Raw genomic sequence first — 23,153 nt, 5'->3', positions numbered from 1 at the left:
GAAGCAGTTGCTTGAGCTCTAAGATGATGCTTTCGTCGGCATTCACGCACAGAACGATTTCGTCTAGTTTTAGTAGGAAGTGGAGAAGATTGAGGAGGAGGAATGTTCTCATCCTTATCACCTGGGTGTTTAGGTTGTGGTCTCTTAGGCTGGATAATAGGAGAAGAGGAAGGTCTCTTCTCTCTATAAAAAGAAGGAGGAGGAACTGCTCCATATAAAGGAGGAATATTTGGTTTAGGAAGAAGACCAAGTCCATCATGACGAGGAGGTATAGGTCTGCTTTTAGAAAGTTTATTAGGCATAGACATAGTCACATCCATAGGAATGGGTTGGGAATCTTCTTGAAGAAAGACATTAGTTTTATCTTTCAAAGGAAGAACTTCCTTCTCAAGAACGATAGGAATATCAAGTTTGGGTGTTCTAGGTTCACTTAGAGATAGGATCATATCTGTTTTCCACTTTTGATAAGATTTGAAAAGATGATCACTTCGCGGTGAAAGAGATTGGAATTGTTTAGGCCAAAAATAATCAATAGGAACGCTAGAAGTTCTTTCAGCTGGTTTAAAGAGACTATGATTGATAGTAACAACTTCACCATTATGGGGAAATTTCAAACACTTATGAATAAGAGAAGCAATAGCTTTCATGGAAGATAGCCAAGGATAGCCAAGCTTCACACGAAATTGTTCAGATGAAGGAATAATAGCAAAGTTCACATCAAAGGATTTGTTATGGACCTCAATAGGTAATGTAATAGAACCAATTGCAGGAGAAGAAAATGCATCAAATAATTTCACAATCACATTTGTTTTGTCATAGATCACTTGATTCAATTGCAAAGTAAAATGAAATTCTTCAGTAATAACATTAACCATGCACGAAGGATCAATAAGCACTCCACGGCAAGGTGTATTCTTGACTTTTGCAACTATGTATAAAGGACCATCAGGTGCCCTGATAGTTTCACTAGAATCAAATGTGATGGAAGGTTCTTTAGGGTTTTCTTGCTGCTCTACAAAGTTAATCACATTCGGAGTCATAGACACAAGACCATCAGATGAAAAAGAGGAATCATTAGTCTCAATCGCATTAGAGGTATGAGAAGGTAATGGATCAGTAAAAATATGAAGATTTTGGTTAGAAGGAGCTACAGATGTGTTGCCTTTATCATTCACTCCAGAAACAGAGATAGTATTATTATCAATCAAATCTAGAATTTTACCCTTTAAAGCAAAACATTTTTCAGTATCATGCCCAGGTTGACGATGAAATTGACAAAAAGATTTGTTATCAAAATAAGGTGAAGTAATCTTTGCAGGATCTATTTTCCTTATAGGAGGAAGAGTAAGCACATTTTGTTCCAATTACTTATTCATAATACTATGCAATGATTCATTCAAAGGAGTATACTTTCTTTCTTTCTTGAAAAACTTAGAAATAGGAGGCACACCTGATGCTGCATTCACATTGTTGTTGGTGATGTTTTCATTGAATTTGATGGAATCTCTGTTCGGTTTAAACTTTCCAAATGGTTGTTGAATACTATCACCCTTATCACTCGGAGCCATAGGATGTGATTGTTCCATTTGACTCACAGTCAGTTGATAATTGTGAAGAGTTGCACACAACTGTTGGAAAGAAGTAAACTCAGAAAATAGAAGTTTGTCTCGAATATCTTTTTGTAAATTAGAAATAAAGATTCTTTGAATATCATTGTCAGGCACTGGAAAAGAAATTTGAGCATACAAATGCTTATATCTACCAATGAAATCAGTCACTTTTTCTTTAACACCTTGTTTACAATGCATTAAATCAATCAAAGTAACTTTAGGACTTATATTGTTTTGAAATTGTTGAATGAAAGCATTTGCAAGTTGTTCGAAAGAAGTAATAGAATTAGAAGGCAACGAGCAATACCATTGTAAGGCTTTATCTCTTAATGTTCTAGTAAACAGTTTTGTAAGCAACCTTTGGTCATAAGCAAAATCGGTACATATTGTTTGAAAAGTCTTGACATGTGTTAGAGGATCACCTTTACCATTATAAAGCTCTAAATGCGGAATTTCAACATGTTTAGGAGGGATAGCTCGAACAATGTCAAGAGAAAGTGGGCTCGCAACATCAAATGTGGGCACACTAAACTTAGATTGATTCATAGAGGCAATTTGTTGCTGTAAAGAAGAGACAGTTTGTGCAAGATTGTTAATGGTCGCTTCAGTCGAAGAGTTCATATTAGACGTGTTAGATTGAGATGGAGGTGTTATGTTATTGAAAGAAGGTAAAGAGTAAGGTGGCGGGACACTATGATAGTTAATCATAGGAGAGGATTGGAAAGGAGGAACACTACAAGGAGGAATGGGATGGTTGAATGAATTGCCCCCTTGCGTCATGTTCATTTGTGGAGATGTAATAGGAACACTCATTGAAGGAATGAATGAAGAAGTCGGATTGAATGAAGGAAGAGGGTTAATTGAAGAGGAAGGATTGCCCCCATGACTAGTGATCATAGGAGGAATGTCTTGTATAGAAGTAGCCATTATGTTTGATGTAAAAGTAGGTATGCTAGCAATAGAAGTTGTTAAAGGAACAAAATGATTGACTTGAGTGGGAGGTTGTGTATAACTTAAAGTTTCAGCACAACTCTTTATAGGCATCACATTCGAATCCACAATGTGTGAAATACCACACAAAATATCAATTCCATTCTTATCACTTTGAACCATACGTTTTAGACCCTCAATTAAAGGAAGAGCTTGACTATCGGGGTATTCTTGAGACATCCATTGTCGAAAATCATCAAATTGGTTATCCAATTTTGAAAGTTGTTCTATTGAAACCTCACTGAGAGCTTCTTCATCATTAGGAGGATTAGAGGAATTACCCATGTCCTCGTTAAAAAGGCTATTCAAATTAGGTTCCATCTCCTCGGTAATTAAACCTCGGAAAGACTTAATTCTACGGCTTCGTCTAACGGGAATAGTGTAAGTAGGACTTATTGTTGTAAAACTCATGCACTAGAGAGGGAGAGAAGATTTTGAATTTAGAGGTAGCAAATTTCAGTGAAATCAGCCAATCTTCTAGATTTAAGCTGTTGAATGCAATCACGACAATCTCCCAAAATTTCAGAAAAAATGTCAGGGACTGTGGCGCTCGGGGTGCACACAGTCCTCGCAACTTTTTTCGAAATTTGCAGGGATGAAAGTTATGATGATTTTAAAGCTAACCTGAAAAAATTGAGTGATTTTACAATCTGTAGATAGGCCAAATTAAAGTTGCAATCTCAAAATTGAACCCTACCAAGATTGTCGAAAAATGCAAAATTTGAATTTTTGAAAAAAAGAGGGAAACTGAAATTTTGAATTTTATGATTTTAGAGGGAATGTTAAGAGCAATGCAAGTTTTGAAATTTAAAAGTTGACTCAATTTCACGCAAAATTCAATTTTGAAAGCAGAAATCAAAGTTGTTGTAATTAAGCACTTAATTTCAAAAGTCACAAATTGCAAGAATTTGAATAAAGCACTGAAAATTTGAATGAATGCCAACACACTTTTCAAATTTAGGACAGTAAGAACACAATTTTGACACAAAATTTCAATTTCAACAATTTTTGAATGATTAGAAGCCTTAATCCAAGCAACCACAAGACCAACTTTGACTTTAATTTTGAAAGTGCTAGAATTGATAAAATCAGCCAAAATTCTGGATTTTAGCAGAAAAGTACAGTAAGATCTAGCTCCCGAAATTTCGGAAAAAATGTCGGGGACGATGGCGCTCGGAGTGCACACGGTCCTCGCAACTTTTTTCCAAATTTTCAGGGATGAAAGATATTATGATTTATTGCGGAATCCAAAGTTACAGCCGATTTGGAGATGTTTTGATCAGTGAAATTGTTGGACAAAGGTTGAATCAAGAGAGTTTCAAAAATTAGGGTTTTGACACTTAACCACTTAATTTTCAGAATTAAAGCACAAACATGAATTGATAATTTGTAATAGAAGGGCAGATCTGAAACAAGCATTAATAATTAAACATTTCACAAGCTCAATTTTTAAAAAGAAAATTTAGGGTTTTTATGCAATTAACCTCTAAAATTTTGCAAAAGATCAAACATGGAAATTTAATCAAGGAATCCAATTTTCAAATCTAACCATGAATAATCAGAAAGGATGTTCACGTCGGGTTCACCAAAATGTAAAGCGGAAAATAATCGAACCCTAGTTGCTCTCCCCTCTTCCAACTCCAAGGAGAGAGAAGGGAGGTCACTAGGGTTGACGGTTTTCACTTAGGGGAGACTTTACATTCAAAAGAGGGGTTGAAACCCACAAGATCCAATCCCACACAATGCAAGATTGGATTCTAAATGAGTTTCAAGGGTTAAAACAGCAAGGCTACCCTCTTTTGTAAAGAATGTAGATAGAATGATTAAGCTAGGAATGCATGAAAAGTGACAAAGATTCGCTTATAAACTGAGATAGGGATATAGGATGAAGCTGCGGACCTGGAATTAGCAGTAAAATGTCGATACGGCACTGTCTTGCAAATTTGAGCAAAAGTTGACGGGACGATGGCGCCCGACGTGCACACGGTCCTCCGAAAAATCCGTGAAACGAAGGGGGATCTGTTCGTCTCTGCACAAGGATTCCAAATCTTCAATTTCAGCCGCGTACCTGCAACCTACACACAGAAAAGCGAAGACGATTGGGGGGTTAGGGATTAGGGGTTTGCCCTTAGGTCAAACCCCAATTTTGGAATTAACCAAGAAATGAGAAATGCTGTAAATGTAAATGATTGTAATGTAAAACAAGTACTAGTAAAACAAGTACTAGTACCTTGTTGTAAGGATGTTTGTATCCTTATGTGCGAAGGTATAGATGTTGTTGTATGTTGTATGTAGTATGTGATCTCTTCTTCAATGGTTGAATCCTTGCCTTGAATGCAACACTTAGCCTTGAATGGAGACTTAGAATAATCACTTGCTTGAAGGAATGTTTGAATGCTTGAATGCTTGAATGCTTGAGTATCGTTTCCACGCTTTGTACACATATGTCCTTTTTCCTATCTACCCAAAATGGGAGAGGAAATGTAGTTTATATACTTGCCAATTAGGGTTGATAGACTGATTTTCCCGACCTTAAGCTGACCAAGAAATGTTATTTTCCAAATTGCAAACAAAAAGACCCGAAGCCCCATAGGAGACCGGGCCCAAAATAGGGCCAGGGACCAGGGCCTGAAGGACCAGGTTTCTGGGCGCTCTGGTCCCACCTCTCGAGACAGCAGGGTGCAAGAAGGATCAGGCCAGGGTGCTGGAAAAATGCAGTTTTTGATGTCGTGAGCAAGTTTCGGGGTCTCCATTTAGGTTCTGTGTTGCGTCGCCATCGTGAAGACCCAAATGCAGTCAAAATTGCATGTGTCACAATTTTAGGACGCTACACCTATCTACCCATTACAAAAAGGCCATAGGCATACCAAACCCCCCAGATACATTGCAATACATTGCCATCCGCATTAGATATAAAGGAAGCTGTAAGAATCAGTCTAACAGGGAGAATCTGAAGATGGAGTCAAGATTGTCCACCAAAAATCAGTGTCATCACTCCAAAATCCAACCTGACTAAATACCACAAGAATCCAAAGCTCAGAAGAAAGCAAAACTCAGAGCCATGAGAGAACCAAGAATAAGAGATCCTGCCATCACAAATATGGTGAGCAAACATAGACAAATCCAAATAAGAAGCAGGGAAGGATATTGCAGACCCTCGGGAAGAAGGATGAGACCGAACCAAAGGATAGTCCAAAGTAGTAACCAAAGGAGCAATATCAAAATAAGAAACCCTCTACAATACCACATTAACTACTCTTTCCAATTCCTTAGAAAAAGCCACCATCCACCGAATTTGGCAAGAATTCTCCATAGAAAATAAAACATGATGTTAGAGTGAAAAGCAAGACAAAGATCAAATGAAAGCCATAAGTGCCCACCAACAAACAATATAACTGAGAATGGGATCACCATGTCATAATTATCCCGTCATGAAAGAAACTTACTCCTATGAAGATGATCACACAATGATAAAGCCAACAGATATCATAATATCCCCAATCATTAGAACAACTACCTGAATCACCGATAGATCATGATGCCAAATGAAGTGAAGAGAGAAACAAGTGCATAAGGTACGAAAGCCTGATGGAAAGGCATCAAACAACCAGTCGCAACAAAAAATGATTACCAAAAATAAAGGATCAAACAAATATTATACAAGTACCCCTGCCAAACAGATACTGATTAATATGTAATGATTGCCATAATCCAAAGAGATCCCAAACTTACAAAAGAAGTTCAAAAAATCCCACCAACCAAGATAACCAAAAGCCGACCACTCAACTAAGAAAGAAAAATCCCACCATCCAAACCAAAGATACCCCTCCTACCCCCGAACTTTGTGCAAAGAAACTACCAAATATGACTACAACAGGAATGTTGCCATAAGGCAGGACAACGTCCCCCCTATAGCCATATAGGAAAGTAACCAACACATAAAGCAAGGAGACATGAGAAGGTACAAATACAGTAGGCATCTCAGACCAGTAGAAGAAAACCCAACCAATTTCCTACTTTATGAATAAAATCTAACATAAGATATCAATAGCACAAAATTATCATGAAGGCCAACACCTTTACTACATATACTAATGAAGCATAGATAGTGAAGTAGGTTTTCAAGAAGGAGGACCACCTATTAAAAAATCATCTTCATGCAAGATGTAGGAATGTCCGAGGGAGAGACCTCTAGGAAATCAACACCAGCCTTATTTGCTAAAAAATCCACAATGACGTTGATCTCCCTAAAACAATATGAAATAGAAAAAGTGGAAAAGCATTTTAACTGCTGAAGAATGTGATCTAAGAAATATTGAAGATGCCAAGATAGACATTTCTTAGCTACAACCACTTGAAACACCACCATGGAATCGCCTTCAATAACAATGTATTTAATGTTTAATGAAAGAGCAAGATCAAGCCCAAAGGATAAAGCCTGAAACTTAGCCATGTTATTAGTACCATGCCCAATTTATTTACCCACAGCTTTGATGACATTCAAAGAATGATAAAAAATAACTACTCCAATACCAAACTTTCCCGGATTCTCCTTGGAAGCCCCATCAAACTGAAGTTTGAATGAAGGGAATGGAGGGGGAGTCCATCTAGCCAATTTTTCATTTAACCAAAGAAGATAGACCTCCTGATACAGCCCCATGGGAAGGCATTAGACGAAGTGCAGACCATTTCCAAGTAACCTGATTATCCCAATGAGAGAAAGAATTGAGATGATCTAAGTTTTTTATGAATGAAAGAAAGTACCACCTCACTGATGGAGGTTTGAAGTTTACCAATTACTTCAGACAAAGTGGCATTTTTATGATTAAAAATTCTAGAATTTATTTCAAGCCAAAGATTCCAAATCACTAGTAATGGGGCCACAACCCAAAGGGATGAATAAAATGATGAGGAAAACAACAAGGGCCAAGCCATGAAATGTGAAAGTAGATTGGGACCTATCGTAGAAGACCAGCCAAGCATGCCAAATAACCAATACCAGCACTCAAAAGAAAATGGACAGAACAAGAAAAGATGATCCATGGATTCAATACAATGACCACAAAAAATACAAGGAAATACAGTTGTAATCACAAGTCTGTCCAAACGCATCCCAGTTAGAACCTTATCTTGGACTGCTAGCCAAGAAAATGACCCTGCTTTAGGAATGTTAGGGTTTCAAGCAGATCCGAAGCAAATATGAACCAACAATTATATGCAAATTTAAATACAAAAGATAAAGAAATAAAACAAGACACAGATAACACAGAGATTTAACATGGTTCACCCAGAATGGGTTACGTCCACCATACACAGCCGTCCAATCTTTCTTATTATCCAGCAAAAATAGTACATCAACCTTACAATGCCTTAAGCATCCCAGCCGCTTGTAACATGCATTTTTAGGGCAACAAACAAAGTCGACCGTTTTAGGGTTTTATTACAATGTCGGTTTTCATCAACAAAAAATGGCAAAAAAAATAATTTTCGGGGGCTGCCGCCCCCGAACCCCTGCCCAAGGCCCGACTCGGCCCCGGACCCCGGCGAGGATATATGTTGAGTGTATAGTACTTTGCTGATCAGTCGCCACATTTCAACAATCTCCCACTTGGAGACTGATCAGGCTCCACACCAAACAATCTCCCACTTGGAGACTAAGACTACACGATACCACTGTACATGCAACATCCACTGGATAAAACACTAAGACTTGACTGGTATAAATTCCACAATTATCAATCAAGAAGACCAACAAAAACTGATGAAGAAATCAGCTTCTCCTGTGGAACTGCCTTTGTGAACATATCGGCAGGATTCTCACTTGTGTGAATCTTCTCAAGCCGTAACTGACCCTCCTCCAAAACAGTCCGAATGAAGTGGTACCTGAGCTGAATGTGCTTTGTCCTTGAATGAAAAGCAGAGTTCTTCGCAAGATGAATGGCACTCTGGCTATTAGTATATAATGGGCTATCCTCTTGTGTCTGACCCAATTCCTTCAAAAAATATTGCAACCAAATCATTTCTTTGCTGGCTTCTGTAGCAGCAACATACTCAGCTTCAGTGGTTGAAAGTGTAACAACCTTTTGCAGCCTAGAAATCCAACTGATTGCAGTTCCCCCTATAGTAAAAACATACCTTGTAGTACTCCTCCGTGAATCAATATCACCAGCCAGATCAGAGTCAACAAATCCACTTAGAGTAGCATTAGATCCTTTGAAACATAATACCTTCATAGTAGTTCCTTTCAAATACCGAAGAATCCATTTCACGGCATTCCAATGTTCCATACCCGGATTACTCATAAACCTGCTCACAACTCCCACTACATGTGCAATATCTAGCCTTGTGCATACCATTGCATACATTAGACTACCAACAGCTGATGAATATGGGATGTTAGACATTTTATTAACCGCTTCTTGTGCCTTTGGGCACATCTCCTTAGTCAATTTGAAATGACTAGCCAAAGGTGTACTAACTGCTTTTGCATCTTGCATGTTAAATCTTTTCAACACCTTCTTTATATAGTCACATTGGGACAAATTCAAGGTTTTATTTTTCCTATTCTGTGTAATCCTCATACCGAGAATTTGCTTAGCTGCACCCAAATCCTTCATAGAAAATGACCTGGCTAATTTCTGTTTAAGATTATTTATATGTTGCATGTTAGACCCAGCAACAAGCATGTCATCAACATAAAGCAACAAAATAATATAACTGCCATTATCAAATCTCTTAAAATATACACAATGATCAGAATGACATCTATGATAACCGTGTTCAGCCATGAAACTATCAAATTTTAAATACCATTGTCGGGGTGCTTGCTTTAGGCCATACAAACTTTTCTTCAACCTGCACACCAAGTTCTCCTTACCTTTGACCTCATATCCCTGTGGTTGCAACATGTAAATTTCCTCCTCCAGATCTCCCTGGAGAAAAGCTGTTTTGACATCTAATTGTTCAAGATGTAAATCATCTGCAGCCACAAGACTAAGTACAGTTCTAATTGAAGTCATTTTTACAACTGGAGAAAATATTTCATCATAATCTATACCCTTTTTCTGTGCAAAACCTTTTACCACAAGTCTGGCCTTATATCTTTTCTAACTTCCTTCCTCCTCCTTCAACCGATAAACCCATTTGTTAGGCAAGGCTCTTTTTTCTGCAGGTAAAGGGACTAAGTCCCAAGTCTTGTTTTTCATCAAGGAGTCCATCTCCTCTTTCATGCCTAGCTCCCACTGTTGTTTGGCATCTACCTACATTGCTTCTTCATATTCTTCTGGTTCACTAGAATCCATTAATAAAATAGAATACAAAGAAAGAGAAAATCTTTCAGGGGGTCTACTTTTCCTCGTAGAACGTCTAACACTTGCAAGAGTTTGTGGGACAATCTGTTGTTGCTGAGCATCAGGTACCTATGGCATTTCATTTTCAGGAATCTCATCCAACACCACATATTCTTGTTTGTCCTGTTCATGCTTCTTTTCCTGCATCTGTTCTTTATACATAACCTTCTCATTGAATATAACATCTCTACTTCTAATTATTTTCTTATTTTCAAAATCCCATAACCGATAGCCATATTCATCTATCCCATATCCAATGAAGGTACATTTCTGAGATTTAGCATCAAGCTTGGTTCTGTTTTCTTTATCAACATGGACAAAAGCTTCGCAACCAAAAGTTTTTAGAAAAGAATAATTTACCTTTTTACCAGTCCATGCCTCCTCTGGAATACCACCATCCAAAGGGGTTGAAGGTCCTCTATTTATCAAATAGACAACAGTATGTACAGCATCTGCCCAAAAATATAAGGGCAATCCAGCATGCAATCTCATGCTCCTCGCACGTTCCGTGATGGTCCTATTCAATCTCTCTGACACACCATTTTCCTGTGGAGTTCCTGGAACTATCTTCTGCTTTTGAATCCCATTTAAGGAATAGTAATCTTCAAATGCTTTGCTGCAATACTCACCTCCATTATCTAATCTGAGACACTTCAACTTTTTTCCTGTCTCATTCTCAACCAAAGCTTTCCATTTCTTAAAAGTTTCAAAAACATCTGATTTTTGTTTTAGGAAATATACCCATGTTTTTCTGGTTGAGTCATCAATAAAAATAACATAATAACAAGAGCCACCAAGAGATGATACCTGAGTCGGTCCCCATACATCTGAATGTACAAGCTCTAACTTCTCACTCTTCTTCTCTTTCCCAACCTTGAGAAATCTGACTCTTTTCTGTTTACCATAAACACAGTTTTCACAGAACTCTAAATCAATCTTCTTTAGTCCTGGCAATAGATTTTTAGAGTGAAGGATTTTCATCCCTTTCTCACTCATGTGCACAAGCCTATGGTGCCACATTATCGAATCTGTTCTTGCAACATTTATTGTTGTTGTCCCTGCAGTAACTTTATCTGTAACAGCTAAGGTAGAGTAAGTGTTACCAGTACACATATATAATGTGCCTACCTTCGCACCTTTAGCTACTACTAATGATCCTTTAGTAACCTTCCACATACTGTCTGAGAAGGTAACTATGCAACCTTCACTACCTAGTTGCCCTGCAGAAATTAAATTTCTTCTTAAATTAGGAACATGTCTTACCTCTTGCAGAAACCAGTCATTACCATTCTGCAACTTGATCTTTATCTTTCCTTTTCCAACAATTTGATAGGGCTCATCATCACCCAAATATACCTGTCCAAAATCACCTTGAACATAATCTAGAAAATATTTTCTATGGGGTGTAGCATGAAATGAAGCCCCAGAATCTATTACCCAGGAATCATTAACATTATCCAAACATAAGATTAAAGCATCTTGTAAAGTATTACTTGCAATATTAGCTTCCTTACTGTCATTTTCATTTTTGTCTCCTTCTTTGTTTTTCCGAGACCAACAGTCTTTCTTTAGATGACCAGGCTTTCTGCAGTACCAGCAATCTTTCTTTCCTCTAGATTGAGAGCGTCCTTTCTTTGACTTCCCTCGTGACTTCTCATTCCCAGGGCCTTTTCCTCTTTCCTTTGATCTTCCTTTGTTCTCCACATTCAAAACACTACCCATTGATGTTGAAGTCTCACCTGTGCTTTTCCTTCGCATTTCCTCGCTTAGGATAACACCAACAATATCATCAAATACCAAAGTATTTTTACCAGAGACAGAGTTACTTACAGCCATAACCAAGCTATTCCAGCTTTCTGGCAAAGAACATAAAATCAAGAGAGCCCTAACCTCTTCTGCAAAGGTAATTTTTACCGAAGACAATTGACTGGTAATTGTATTAAATTCATTTAAGTGCTCCGCTATAGATCCTCCCTCACTCATTTTCAAATTAAACAAACGCTTCATAAGAAATACCTTATTTGAAGCCAAGGGTTTCTCATACAACTTAGCCAATGTTGCCATCAAATCTACAGTCGTTTTTGCTTCTGTTATATTGAATGCTACAGACGACGCAAGGCACAATCGAATGGATCCTAGTGCCTTTCTATCTAAAATGTCCCACTCTTCATCTGATATTGTGGTCGGTTTCTTTGCTTTTCCGTCCAATGGCCGCCACAAATCCTTTTGATACAGGTAATCCTCCATCTACATTTTCCATAACTGATAATTCTGGCTATTAAACTTTTTGACCTTGAATTTGGAATCCTCCATTGCTCCCACTCAAATCTGAAAGTCCTGCCAATTTACAGAAAACCTCGCTCTGATACCAATTGTTAGGGTTTCAAGCAGATCCGAAGCAAATATGAACCAACAATTATATGCAGATTTAAATACAAAAGATAAAGAAATAAAACAAGACACAGATAGCATAGAGATTTAACGTGGTTCACCCAGAATGGGTTACGTCCACCATACATAGCCATCCAATCTTTCTTATTATCCAGCAAAAACAATACATCAACCTTACAATGACTTAAGCATCCCAACCGCTTATAACATGCATTTTTAGGGTTTTATTACAATGTCGGTTTTCATCAACGAAAAACGGAAAAAAAAAAATTTCTCAGGGGCTGCCGCCCTCGAACCCCTGCTCGGGGCCCGGCCCCAGACCCCGGCGAGGATACATGCTAAGTGTATAGTACTTTGCTGATCAGTCGCCACATTTCAACAAGACAAGACAGATGCCAAAAACGCTTAGTAGGCCAGCAAGGGGATGGTGAAGTCTGAACTAAAGAATTATAACCATCTTAAACTGAATAAGAACCAGCAGCACTCTTAATCCAAACCAAGGAGTCCTTTTTATTTTGGAAAACAAGGGGTCTTTTGTGGAGTTCTTCCACAAAAGCCAAAATAAGATTATTGTCAACCGACAAGGGAGGGATAATCTTCCATTTCGCAATCACACAAGGACCAGTGGAGACAATGTCAAAATAATCAGCAACAAAAGGCCCCCAAAACTCTGATAGAATACCAAACAAAGGAGACCAGTCTTAGATAGCTGAAAAGGCAAAGTGCCCATTACAAACTTCATCCCAAAACCGGACTTTCTTCGCATTATTGACAACCCAGGATAGATGTGGTAAAATAGCCATCCTACATGAAACCAAAAAATTCCAAAAAGCCAAACATTTTGGAAGAGATGAAGCAGTAAAAATCCTTTCTCTAGAAGCACCCCTTAAATACTTAGCAAACATGATGGTAGCCCATTTACTATGAGGGTCAACATATAACTTCCAAACCAATTTTGCCTCCAAAGCCTTATTCTGAGCTGCTAAATTACGAATGCCCGCACCCCCAACTCTTTGGGATGACAAATTTTGTCCCAAGCCAAGAGAGGGATCCTCGGCCTATCACCCAAGTTATCATTCCAAAGAAAGGTCCTAAGGGAGACCTTAATGTTCTTAATAACTTGGGGGGAGCCTGCAAAACAAACATCAAATATGTGGGGATGGCATTCAAAATTGACTTAATTAAAAGAATTTAACCAGCCATCATCACCCACTTATGATTCCAGGAAGAGATTCGGGAGGATATTGTATGAACATTTTTGTTCCAAAAGGAAGCCTTATCCGACCCTAGAAAAAAAGGAATGCCCAGGTATACACATGGGAGGGTCCCTACTTGAAAATTCCAAAAGCAGACGAGTCTATCTTTAACTAGAGGGGAGACATTCACAAAAAGACTTTGGATTTATGATTATTAACACTTTGTCCAGAAAAAGTTGCATAATCATAAATAATTTTCTTAATAACATGAGCCTCTCTTAGAGAGGCTGCCCCGAACAGAAGTGTATCATCCGCAAACAAGCAATGGGATTGCGGAGAAAGGAGGCCATCTATTCTAATACTTGACCATAAACCAAATGATGTAGCATTAGATATGTCCCTACTTAATTCTTCTACCAAAAGAATAAATAGAAAAGGAGACAAAGGATCCCCTTGCCTAAGTCCCCAAGAGGAAGCAAAAAACCTCGACGGGGAACCATTAACCAAAATTGAAAAGCGAGCAAAAGATATACAAGAAAACACCCACTTAACCCAACAATGTGAAAAATCCCAGATGATATAAAACAACCCTAAGAACCTACCAATTAACCTGATTATAAGCCTTCAACATGTCTAGCTTAAGTATCATAGCCAGAACCTTTTGTTGAGATATGGAGTGTAGAACTTCATGAGCTACAATCGCACCTTCAGATGTTTCCCGACCAGGTACAAATCCTCCCTGTTCTAGGGAGACAATTTGAGGGAGGAGCTTAGAGAGCCTAACCGAAATTGCCTTAGTAAAGATTTTATATAAAGTAGTACACAAGGCAATTAGACGAAAATCCAAGAATGAAGTAGGATTATCCACCTTCAGAATGATAGCAATAAGAGTAGTATTAAGCTCTCAAAGAATAGACCTATTTCTTCTAGATTCCTCCAAGGCTAGAAATACGTCATTCCCTATAAACTCCCAACACTTTTGAAAGAATGGTATCGTAAACCCATCCGGACTCGAGGCCTTCTCTAGATGCATGGAGAAGACTATCTCTTTCAGCTCAGCTAGAGTAAAGGGAGCCATAAGCTTCTTATTATCTTTTTGAGAAACTAAAGAGGGGATCGATTGCACAATCTCATTATCTAACGCAACTGGATCTTCTATAAGAAGTGACTTAAAGAACCTAACAGCTTCGGAAGCAATCTCTTACTCATCCACCAAATTGTTTCCATTAGAGTCAGTAATACAGGAAATTTGATTATGCTACCTCTTGAGATTGGATGAGGAATGGAAAAACTTAGTATTTCTATCCCCTTCGGAGAGCCAAAGATCTCTAGACTTCTGCCTCCAATAAGATTCTTCCCTAGCCAAAATCTTAGAAATTTTAAAGTTCAACAACTTCAATCTATCATACAAAAGAGAGGACATTCCTAAAGCCATAATGCTCTTATTAATTTGTTCAATTTATTCCCGAATCCTCGTCTTTTCCCCAAAAATGTTCTTGAAATGTGAACATTCCACACCTTAATCTTTTGTTTTAAGAAACCCATCTTCTTAACAAGTTGAAACATCCGAGATCCATGAAAGAATGGAGTAGAGCACCACCATTGCTTTAATAAAGGTAGGAAAGATTGATCCCGAAACCACATTGGCTCAAACTTAAAAGGTAACTTCTGAGGAGCTCTATCCTCAAAAATAGTAAATTGAATAGGAAAATGATCAGAACCGGTAAAGGGGAGAATTGAGGAAACAAAGTCCTATCCTGAACTGAACCAATTTTCTGAAACCAGAAAATGATCCAATCTCTCAGAAATTTGGCAAAAGTCCCTACGCATGTTGGTCCATGTAAATGTCCCATTAAGCGGTTTACAATCAACCAAATTTAATGACTGAATGAAGAAGAAAAAATATGACATAGAAGGCTTGTTAGGGATGATTCCCCCAACCTTTTCATTCAAACTAGTAATTGCATTGAAATCCCCCCTAAAAAATTAGAAAAACATTACGCAATGGGGCAGCAAGGGAAGCCAAAATTTTCAAAGGTTTCTTTTTTTCTAAAACCCTAGACGACCCATATACATTAAAGAGCCAAAATTTTAAATTAGATATCCTACTTTTGACCAGACCAAGCATCCAGTTGGATGAAGAAGAAATTAATGAGAAATGAACACTAGAATCTTTCCAAAGAAACACAAGACTCCCAGAAGCACCTGAAGAGGGAGAAGCACAAAAATTCCACCCTCTCCAAGAAGAGAATAACCTATTAACCGAAGAGAGATTTAACTTAGTTTCTTGTACCATGACCACATCACACTTCATTAAGTCCAATTGTGACTTGATCAAGCGTCGTTTGTTAGGGGCATTTAAACCCCTAACATTCCAGGATAAAATCCTCATTAGCCCTGAGGGGAAGCATCTGCTCCCCTTGAGACTTCCAAAGAAACTGGAGAAACCTTAATTGCCAAAAAGGTCTTATGAAGACTACGCTTAGTCGCCAAGCCTCTTGTGACTGGTGGACTAAAGGGTTTTTTGGATCTCTTCTTTCTGGAAGTTTCCAAAGAGGAAAGAAGAGTTGACTAAATTCCCGCATTAATTTCTAGTTTAGTTTTAACAAATTTGGGTTTACGGCCTCTTTTCCTAGGAGTTGACAATGTGGGAGAAAGAGGGGTTTGTACTAAAAGAAGACTATTATTGCCCAAAGAAGTGACTGGAAGTAATCTATTCTCTAGAACTGAAGCCACCCGACCCTCTACCCTATCCAAAAGAATGTGAGCTAAAGATGGCCCAAGATCTGATGGCACTACGACTTTATCTAGATTAAGAACATCAAAGGAGTTTGTAGTGGGAAAAGAAGCCAAGTCATTTTCCAAACTACCCAGATCAATTGAGATTGAAGAAATCACTGTTAGGATTCCCACAGATACTGAGAGGGGGGGGTGAATCAGTATCTAACCGATATTTAGATTTTCTATACTTAAAACATGTAGAGCATATTAAAACTGTGTACCGGTAAGCTAAAAGTAATGCAATAAATAGAGATATAAACAACCACATGAAAGACACACCATAACACAATGTTTTAACGAGGAAACCTGGTGTGGGAAAAACCTCAGTGGGATTTGTGACCCACAATATTCACTTACTGGCCAATAAGAGAATATTACTACTACAAGAGGGGCCTGCACATGCAGGAAGGTCAAGTGCCTAGAGCACACTGTTCAAAATAGAAGTCTCACTAACTTACAAAATGGATTGTATAAATCCAGTGGCTTGTACTGCTTCAAAATAGCATCTATAATGCCAGATCCAGTACCGGTTTCAGCTCTGCTTCTTACATAAACCTTTAACCTATAATTCACATAATAGGTCTACCTAATTACATTCCATATCTCGCTTCCATCTTGTTACAATGTTCTATAATGATCTCTCTTTATATAGGAGTCATTTTACATCATGCCAAGTCGACTTACAAAGATTTTACAATAATAAACAAAATATATTACAACAAAAATCCTGTCGACCTCTGTGTCGGTATGCTTCCTTTCACTACCCGTGCTGGTGATCTGAGTGTCGGTGTAGAGTCTGATCTTGCTGGTGCCGGTGAAATGCCTTGCCAGTGTCATAGGATTGTAAGGTTGCCATCAATGACAAAACCTTCAATCACCTACAATGTCTCATTGGAGTGTGCATATGCCAACAATCACTTTATTTGCAAGATTAGAATTAAGAGAGACCTTATTTGTATTAGCAATATCTTGCACTTGAGAAATAAGTTGCTCATTTGGGACAACATCAACAACCCCAAGATGTTCTGAGGTTTTCAACCCTTCAAGAAATTGTATCTCAGACCTTAAAAATTTCCCAAACTCAGCAGAAGACTTTCCCAAAGGTAAAGCATCATTAGGATCATTAGAATTATTCAAAAGAGAACCATTCACACACCCAGTCTTCGAGGAAGGAACATAATGCAGAGAAGCCTTTGTCGAAGCTTCAGGCATGAACGTAGTCTTCTTAGGAGAAGGTAAATTATCAGTAGAAACATCTAAATAGTTCTTACTCCAAACAAACAACTCCGCATCCCTATCAAAAGAGGAATCAATACCACCTGAGTCAAATTGAATGGTTTTCATGTGAAAAAACAGAGGAGAGTCCATAACCATCGAAGAACAACCAAAATTTCCAGTCTTTTAACAAATTTTGATGCCAAAGACCAAAAGGAGACCGAATATTACAAAACTTTGATGGAGAAAGCTTAGGTGAAATTAAAACACAAATTTTTACCACCACTACCCTATCCTCAAATTCTGAATAAGACAATAGAAATTTGCGAAAAGAATCCCCAATCTTAGTTAAAATATAAGACTCAACAAATTCTGATGGCAGCAAAGGAAGTTTAAACCAGGTGGGGACTTGTTTTGGACCAACCCTAGAGGAAGCAAGAAAGGGCTTCCAAATTTCTACAAAGATCAGATTTTTTCCAAGTCAAAAAAATGGAACACACAATGCCTTATCTCTAGCAGATGTAGAATCAAAAATAACAATGAATGAACTTGCAGAGAGAACATAGAAATATAAAGTGTCATACCAATGTGCATGCATTTGTTTTTGTTTGATTATCAAATCTTATTTACCATTCAACAGATGGGTAGTAGTAGGTTGTAAAAATGATTATGCTATCAATTTAACTATCACGCCAATATTTGGATATTCCCATCAAATTTTCCTTCTTTAAAGATATTTTTATATTGTGACAAAATTTACTCGATGGGTGCCTTAAGAAAAATACTAATGAGAGAATTTAACATTCCCCCTAGTAAGATGTTACTAGGTTTCCATAGTAATCTTTCCTCCTCTAGCCACAGTGTCATCCAACTCTACTAAGAAGTGCCTACCTTCTAAATCAAGGCATATCACCTTATTCCAAATTACAATTACTAGCTTAGGAAAAATAAATATTTTAAGAATTGTTACCAAGTTAAGAGGGAAAATCCTAGTTTGGGAACCCCTAGTAAGATGTTGTTGGGTTTTCTTACTAGCCTATTCCTCTTTTAACTAAGATATAACATCCAACTCTATTAAAGAGTAGCTACACTCTAATCAACTCATATTCCTTTCTTCCAAATTAATTTCTTTTGTTACATAAAGTTCATACATTCAACCTCCAAAATTGCATGAATTAGGGTTTTAATTGCTAATTCAAAATTAAAAAAGCATTCCTCCTCACTTTGTTCCTTATGTAGTTACACATTAGATGTTTCTAAACATACAAGAATCACTTTCAAGGGTTAAGGAATCATAAGCCGCAGTTTTTTGTACCATGGGTTTGTGATATAGTCAGTACCCTAGTGATGGTTTCTATGAGTTACTACATTGACATTAAATAAGCCACCCATAAATATATATATTAAAATCAAAGGTTGAGGACTCTTGATGTCATAGGTTTTTGTACAAAATTTTACAATAATTAGTACACTAATGCATAGAGAATAAATAAATATCATTCAACAATAAAAGATTGTCATTACCACTTTATCCATCCCTTAAGTCTCCTTTGACTCCTTAATTCTTTCTCTTTTAAGTCTCTATAGTTCCCTTAAGTCTGATTAAGTCTCCTCAAGATGCTCAAATGGTATTGATATACCATAGCAAATTTGGTGAAATTTATATGAATTATTTATTATTTGTTTTATCATTTTCTTTAAAACTAAATGTACATATGATAGAGAATTTTTAGACAATGGACTGAGCTCTTTGTCCTAGATATTTGCACAGAGCATGATGTGTTGTTGTCCTGTATGGACAAAACATGAGATATAAGTCAGTCTTGAGAATTTTAGAATTTTTGTGAAATATATGTACATTAAATAACTAAATTAATTTCTCTAAATAATCACATGTTAATTTATCATATAGTTCATTATATCTAGATTACATCGAATATCTACATTCAAAACTTTAATGTTCCCAAATATATAATTTGCAAATTTAATTACATTAAGCAATACAACTATTTTCGCAATTAAAATAAAATTCCAAACACCTTTTAAATCTAAATTAAAAAATTTCATAAATACCCACATAGATTTTCAAAATAAGGATTGATTCTAAGCACTCATTTTGGTCATATAGTCCCATTTGAAGTTCATTATAGTAGATCCAGATTCATCTTTGATGCTCGAGCAAGCTAACAAAGGCATTACACTATTGTAACATAGGAAATGTAATGATTAATGGTCAGTCTAGTTGCAAATTTTTGCAAGACTCTAACACATGACATAGATTTCTACATCTAGAGGCATTACACTACTGTAACATAGGAAATGTAATGATCAATGATCAATCTAGTTGCATTTTTTTGCAAGACTCTAACGCATCACATAGATTTCTACATCTAGCATATTTGTTAGGGAAAAATCGAACTAAGCAATGACAAATCGAACTTGTTTTAATATTGGACACAAGCATATTTAATTAAATTAATGATTAAATTTCACAATTTTCTTTTATTAATCTGAAGGGAGGGTTTATGTGATGGAAATTGTATGGTGTGTAATTTACCACATTATAGATGAGTTTTTATGTTGCAATGGTATATCCCATTAAGGAAATATTGGTTTAACATGATATTATTCAATGATTATTCTCAATCATTGAATAATCCGACTCACTTTATTAAATCTTTATAATATAAAATCAATTTGACCAATGTATATGCATATCCAATACCATAATTGTATAGGCAATAAATCCGTAGGTGTTGCTTTTGTTTAAAAAGTCTTACATGCACATGCAAATGCTCATAATCATTTTGTTCTTTAAGGAATCCTCACTAATTTTCAACAAGCATTAAAAAGCACAACAAATTACAAAATGTAAAGCATTTCTAAAGTAGGAGGTATTTTCTACAATGTGACAAATAATTATGATAAAATTAAATTATAATTCAACTATATAGTTTTTTAGTCAAAGACCAATGAATTTAACTAAGAAATTATCTAATTGAATTTTGATATGATTAAAATGGAAATTTCTAGAATTGAATAATATGGAAGTTTTAAATCACACCCAAAATTTGAAATCTATTAAAAACACTATTAAAATCCTGTACATCAATTGGTGAGGATGATCGTATCTTCTTTACTCTTATTTGATTGTGAAAATCAAACTACATGTTTGACAACTATAGTACTATTACTTAAACAAACATGGAGTTCTCGTGCATCACAACTCTATCTTAAAACTCAATGATAATTTATGAATAAACTTCAAGAAAATTAGACCGCTTCATGGTTAAGACCCAACAATAATTTCTATTCCACTAGTGTAGATAAATTGTTGAGGATGATGATATCTTCCTTACATTTGTGACTTGTGAAAATCAAAACACATGCTTCATAACTATAATACTATATCAACCAAACATGATATCCCCATGCATGACAACTCTAACTTAAAACTCGACCGATAATTTATCAATAAATTCAAGAATATCATATTACTTTATGATTGACATGATAAATAAATTAAAATTCAAAAGCTTTGAAAATATGGATCAGTTGATTAGGATGATGATATCTTTTACACTAAATTCAAAGCACTCGCATAACCGCTATAATACTATGGCAATGACTATTCTTCAAAAAAAAAAACACTTGATAAAAAACACAAATTTGCATAGTACAATTATTTTTCAGTGGAATTTTTGCATTTTTATAACATTGAAAAGGCAGACTAAGAAATTCAAACCAATAGAAATTGCATAAAAATCCATTATAATTTACAGATTTTTTATTTTTGATTAAATTTTATTTTGTATAAAAAATAAACGACTCCTAAACCTATTTCATACAAACATAGAATCCTCACCCATGACAACTTTGAGTCGAAAGTCAGCAATAAATAGAAGAAATTTAGTTTTCATAACGGTTCTCACACGGCAAATAAATTAAAGTTTGAAATCTCTGCCGAGGAAGTTACGGATCTGAGTGGTATTGAAAAGTTCTCTGTATTTCTTTCAGACTGGGATTGTCAAACACTTGACCATCATTGTTTTACTAATCTTGGTGTTATTATTTCATTCAAACTGCCGTAAATAGATGTTCAGCTAATTGATATACATTTGACTAAGTTAAATAATTGCTACAATTTAACCATTTTTAAAGATTAACAATCTCTAATGAACAAACTCAATTTTATAACATTCGCATAGTTCTACAATAACGAGAGAATTTTATAAAGATATATATCTACGAGTCAAAGAGATTAAAAAAATAAAAATAAAAAATAAAAATAAAATAAAAAATAAAAAATAAAATAAAATAAATTTTTTATTTAATTTATGAATATATGAATCAGTTTCTATTAATTAAAAGATATAGTACATATATTCATTGTGACTCATGAATATAAAAAATGTGAATGTTTTTCATTAAGGAAAAAACAGGTTTTGAAGGGGTCCCCGAAACCTTTTACAAAATAGATTCTAAAAGAATTAAAATCAACAAAACTCAAAAGAGAAGTTGTCTTAAAGATGAAGCATTATATAAATAGACAACCAAAAGACAAGAGGCTCCAATAGCCAAAACAAAAACCAGGAGCTAGCTAAAAGCCAACCCATCAAGAATTACCTTTAACTTTGCTCTTGTGGGACATATAAGAATTTTACAAATAATTCTATTTGTTTTTGCTAAATATCATATCTTATATACCATTCAACAAATGGGTATAGTAGGTTGTAAAAAAGGTTCTACTATCAATTTGACTATCACCCCATCAAATTTTCCTCCTTTGAAGGTTTTTTAATGTTATAACAAATTTTACTTGATAGGTAGCTTAAGAAAAAAAGAGTTGGTAGGAGTTGTTACCAAGTTGTGATGACAAATCCCAACATTGAGAGAATTAAACATCCCCCCTAGTAAGATGTTACTAGGTTTTCATAGTAGTCTTTTTCTGCTCTAGCCAAGTTGTGACATCCAAACCTACTAAAAAGAATCTACCATCTAATCAAGGCATATCTCCTTCTTCCAAATTATAATTGGTAGCTTAAGAATAATACACATAGGAATTGTTACCAAGTTAAGAGGGGAAATCCTAGTTGGAGAGTCCTGGGTAAGATGTTGTTGGGTTCTCATACTAGCCTATTCCTCTTTTAGCTAAGATATAACATCCAATTGTATTGATTAGTGGCTACACTCTGATCAACTCATATCACCTTCTTCCAAAGAAATTTCTTTTGCTTGCATTAAGTCCATACATTCAATCTCCAAAATTATATGAATTGGGGTTTTATTTGCTAATTCATAATAAAAAAATACTTTTTTCCTCACTTTGTTCCTTGTGTAGTTGCACATTAAATGTTTCTAAACATACAAGAATCTCTTTCAAGGATTAAGGAATCATAAGCCATAGTTTTTTGTAACATGGGTTTGTAATATATAGTCAGTACCCTAGTGATGGGTTCTATGAGTTACTACATTGGCGTTAAATAAGCCACCCATGCCAATATGTTCAACGTAAAGGGTCAACTCAATGTCATAGGTTTTTCTACAAAATTTTAAAATAGTTAGTATGTTGGCTTAATAATGATGTTTGAGTTGTAATTGATGACTTGTATTGTGTTGTC

This window comes from Cryptomeria japonica, chromosome 1 (assembly GCF_030272615.1).
Source record: "Cryptomeria japonica chromosome 1, Sugi_1.0, whole genome shotgun sequence".
Lineage (NCBI taxonomy): Eukaryota > Viridiplantae > Streptophyta > Pinopsida > Cupressales > Cupressaceae > Cryptomeria > Cryptomeria japonica.
The sequence above is the reverse complement of the archived record's forward strand: the minus strand, read 5'-3'. Positions refer to the sequence as shown.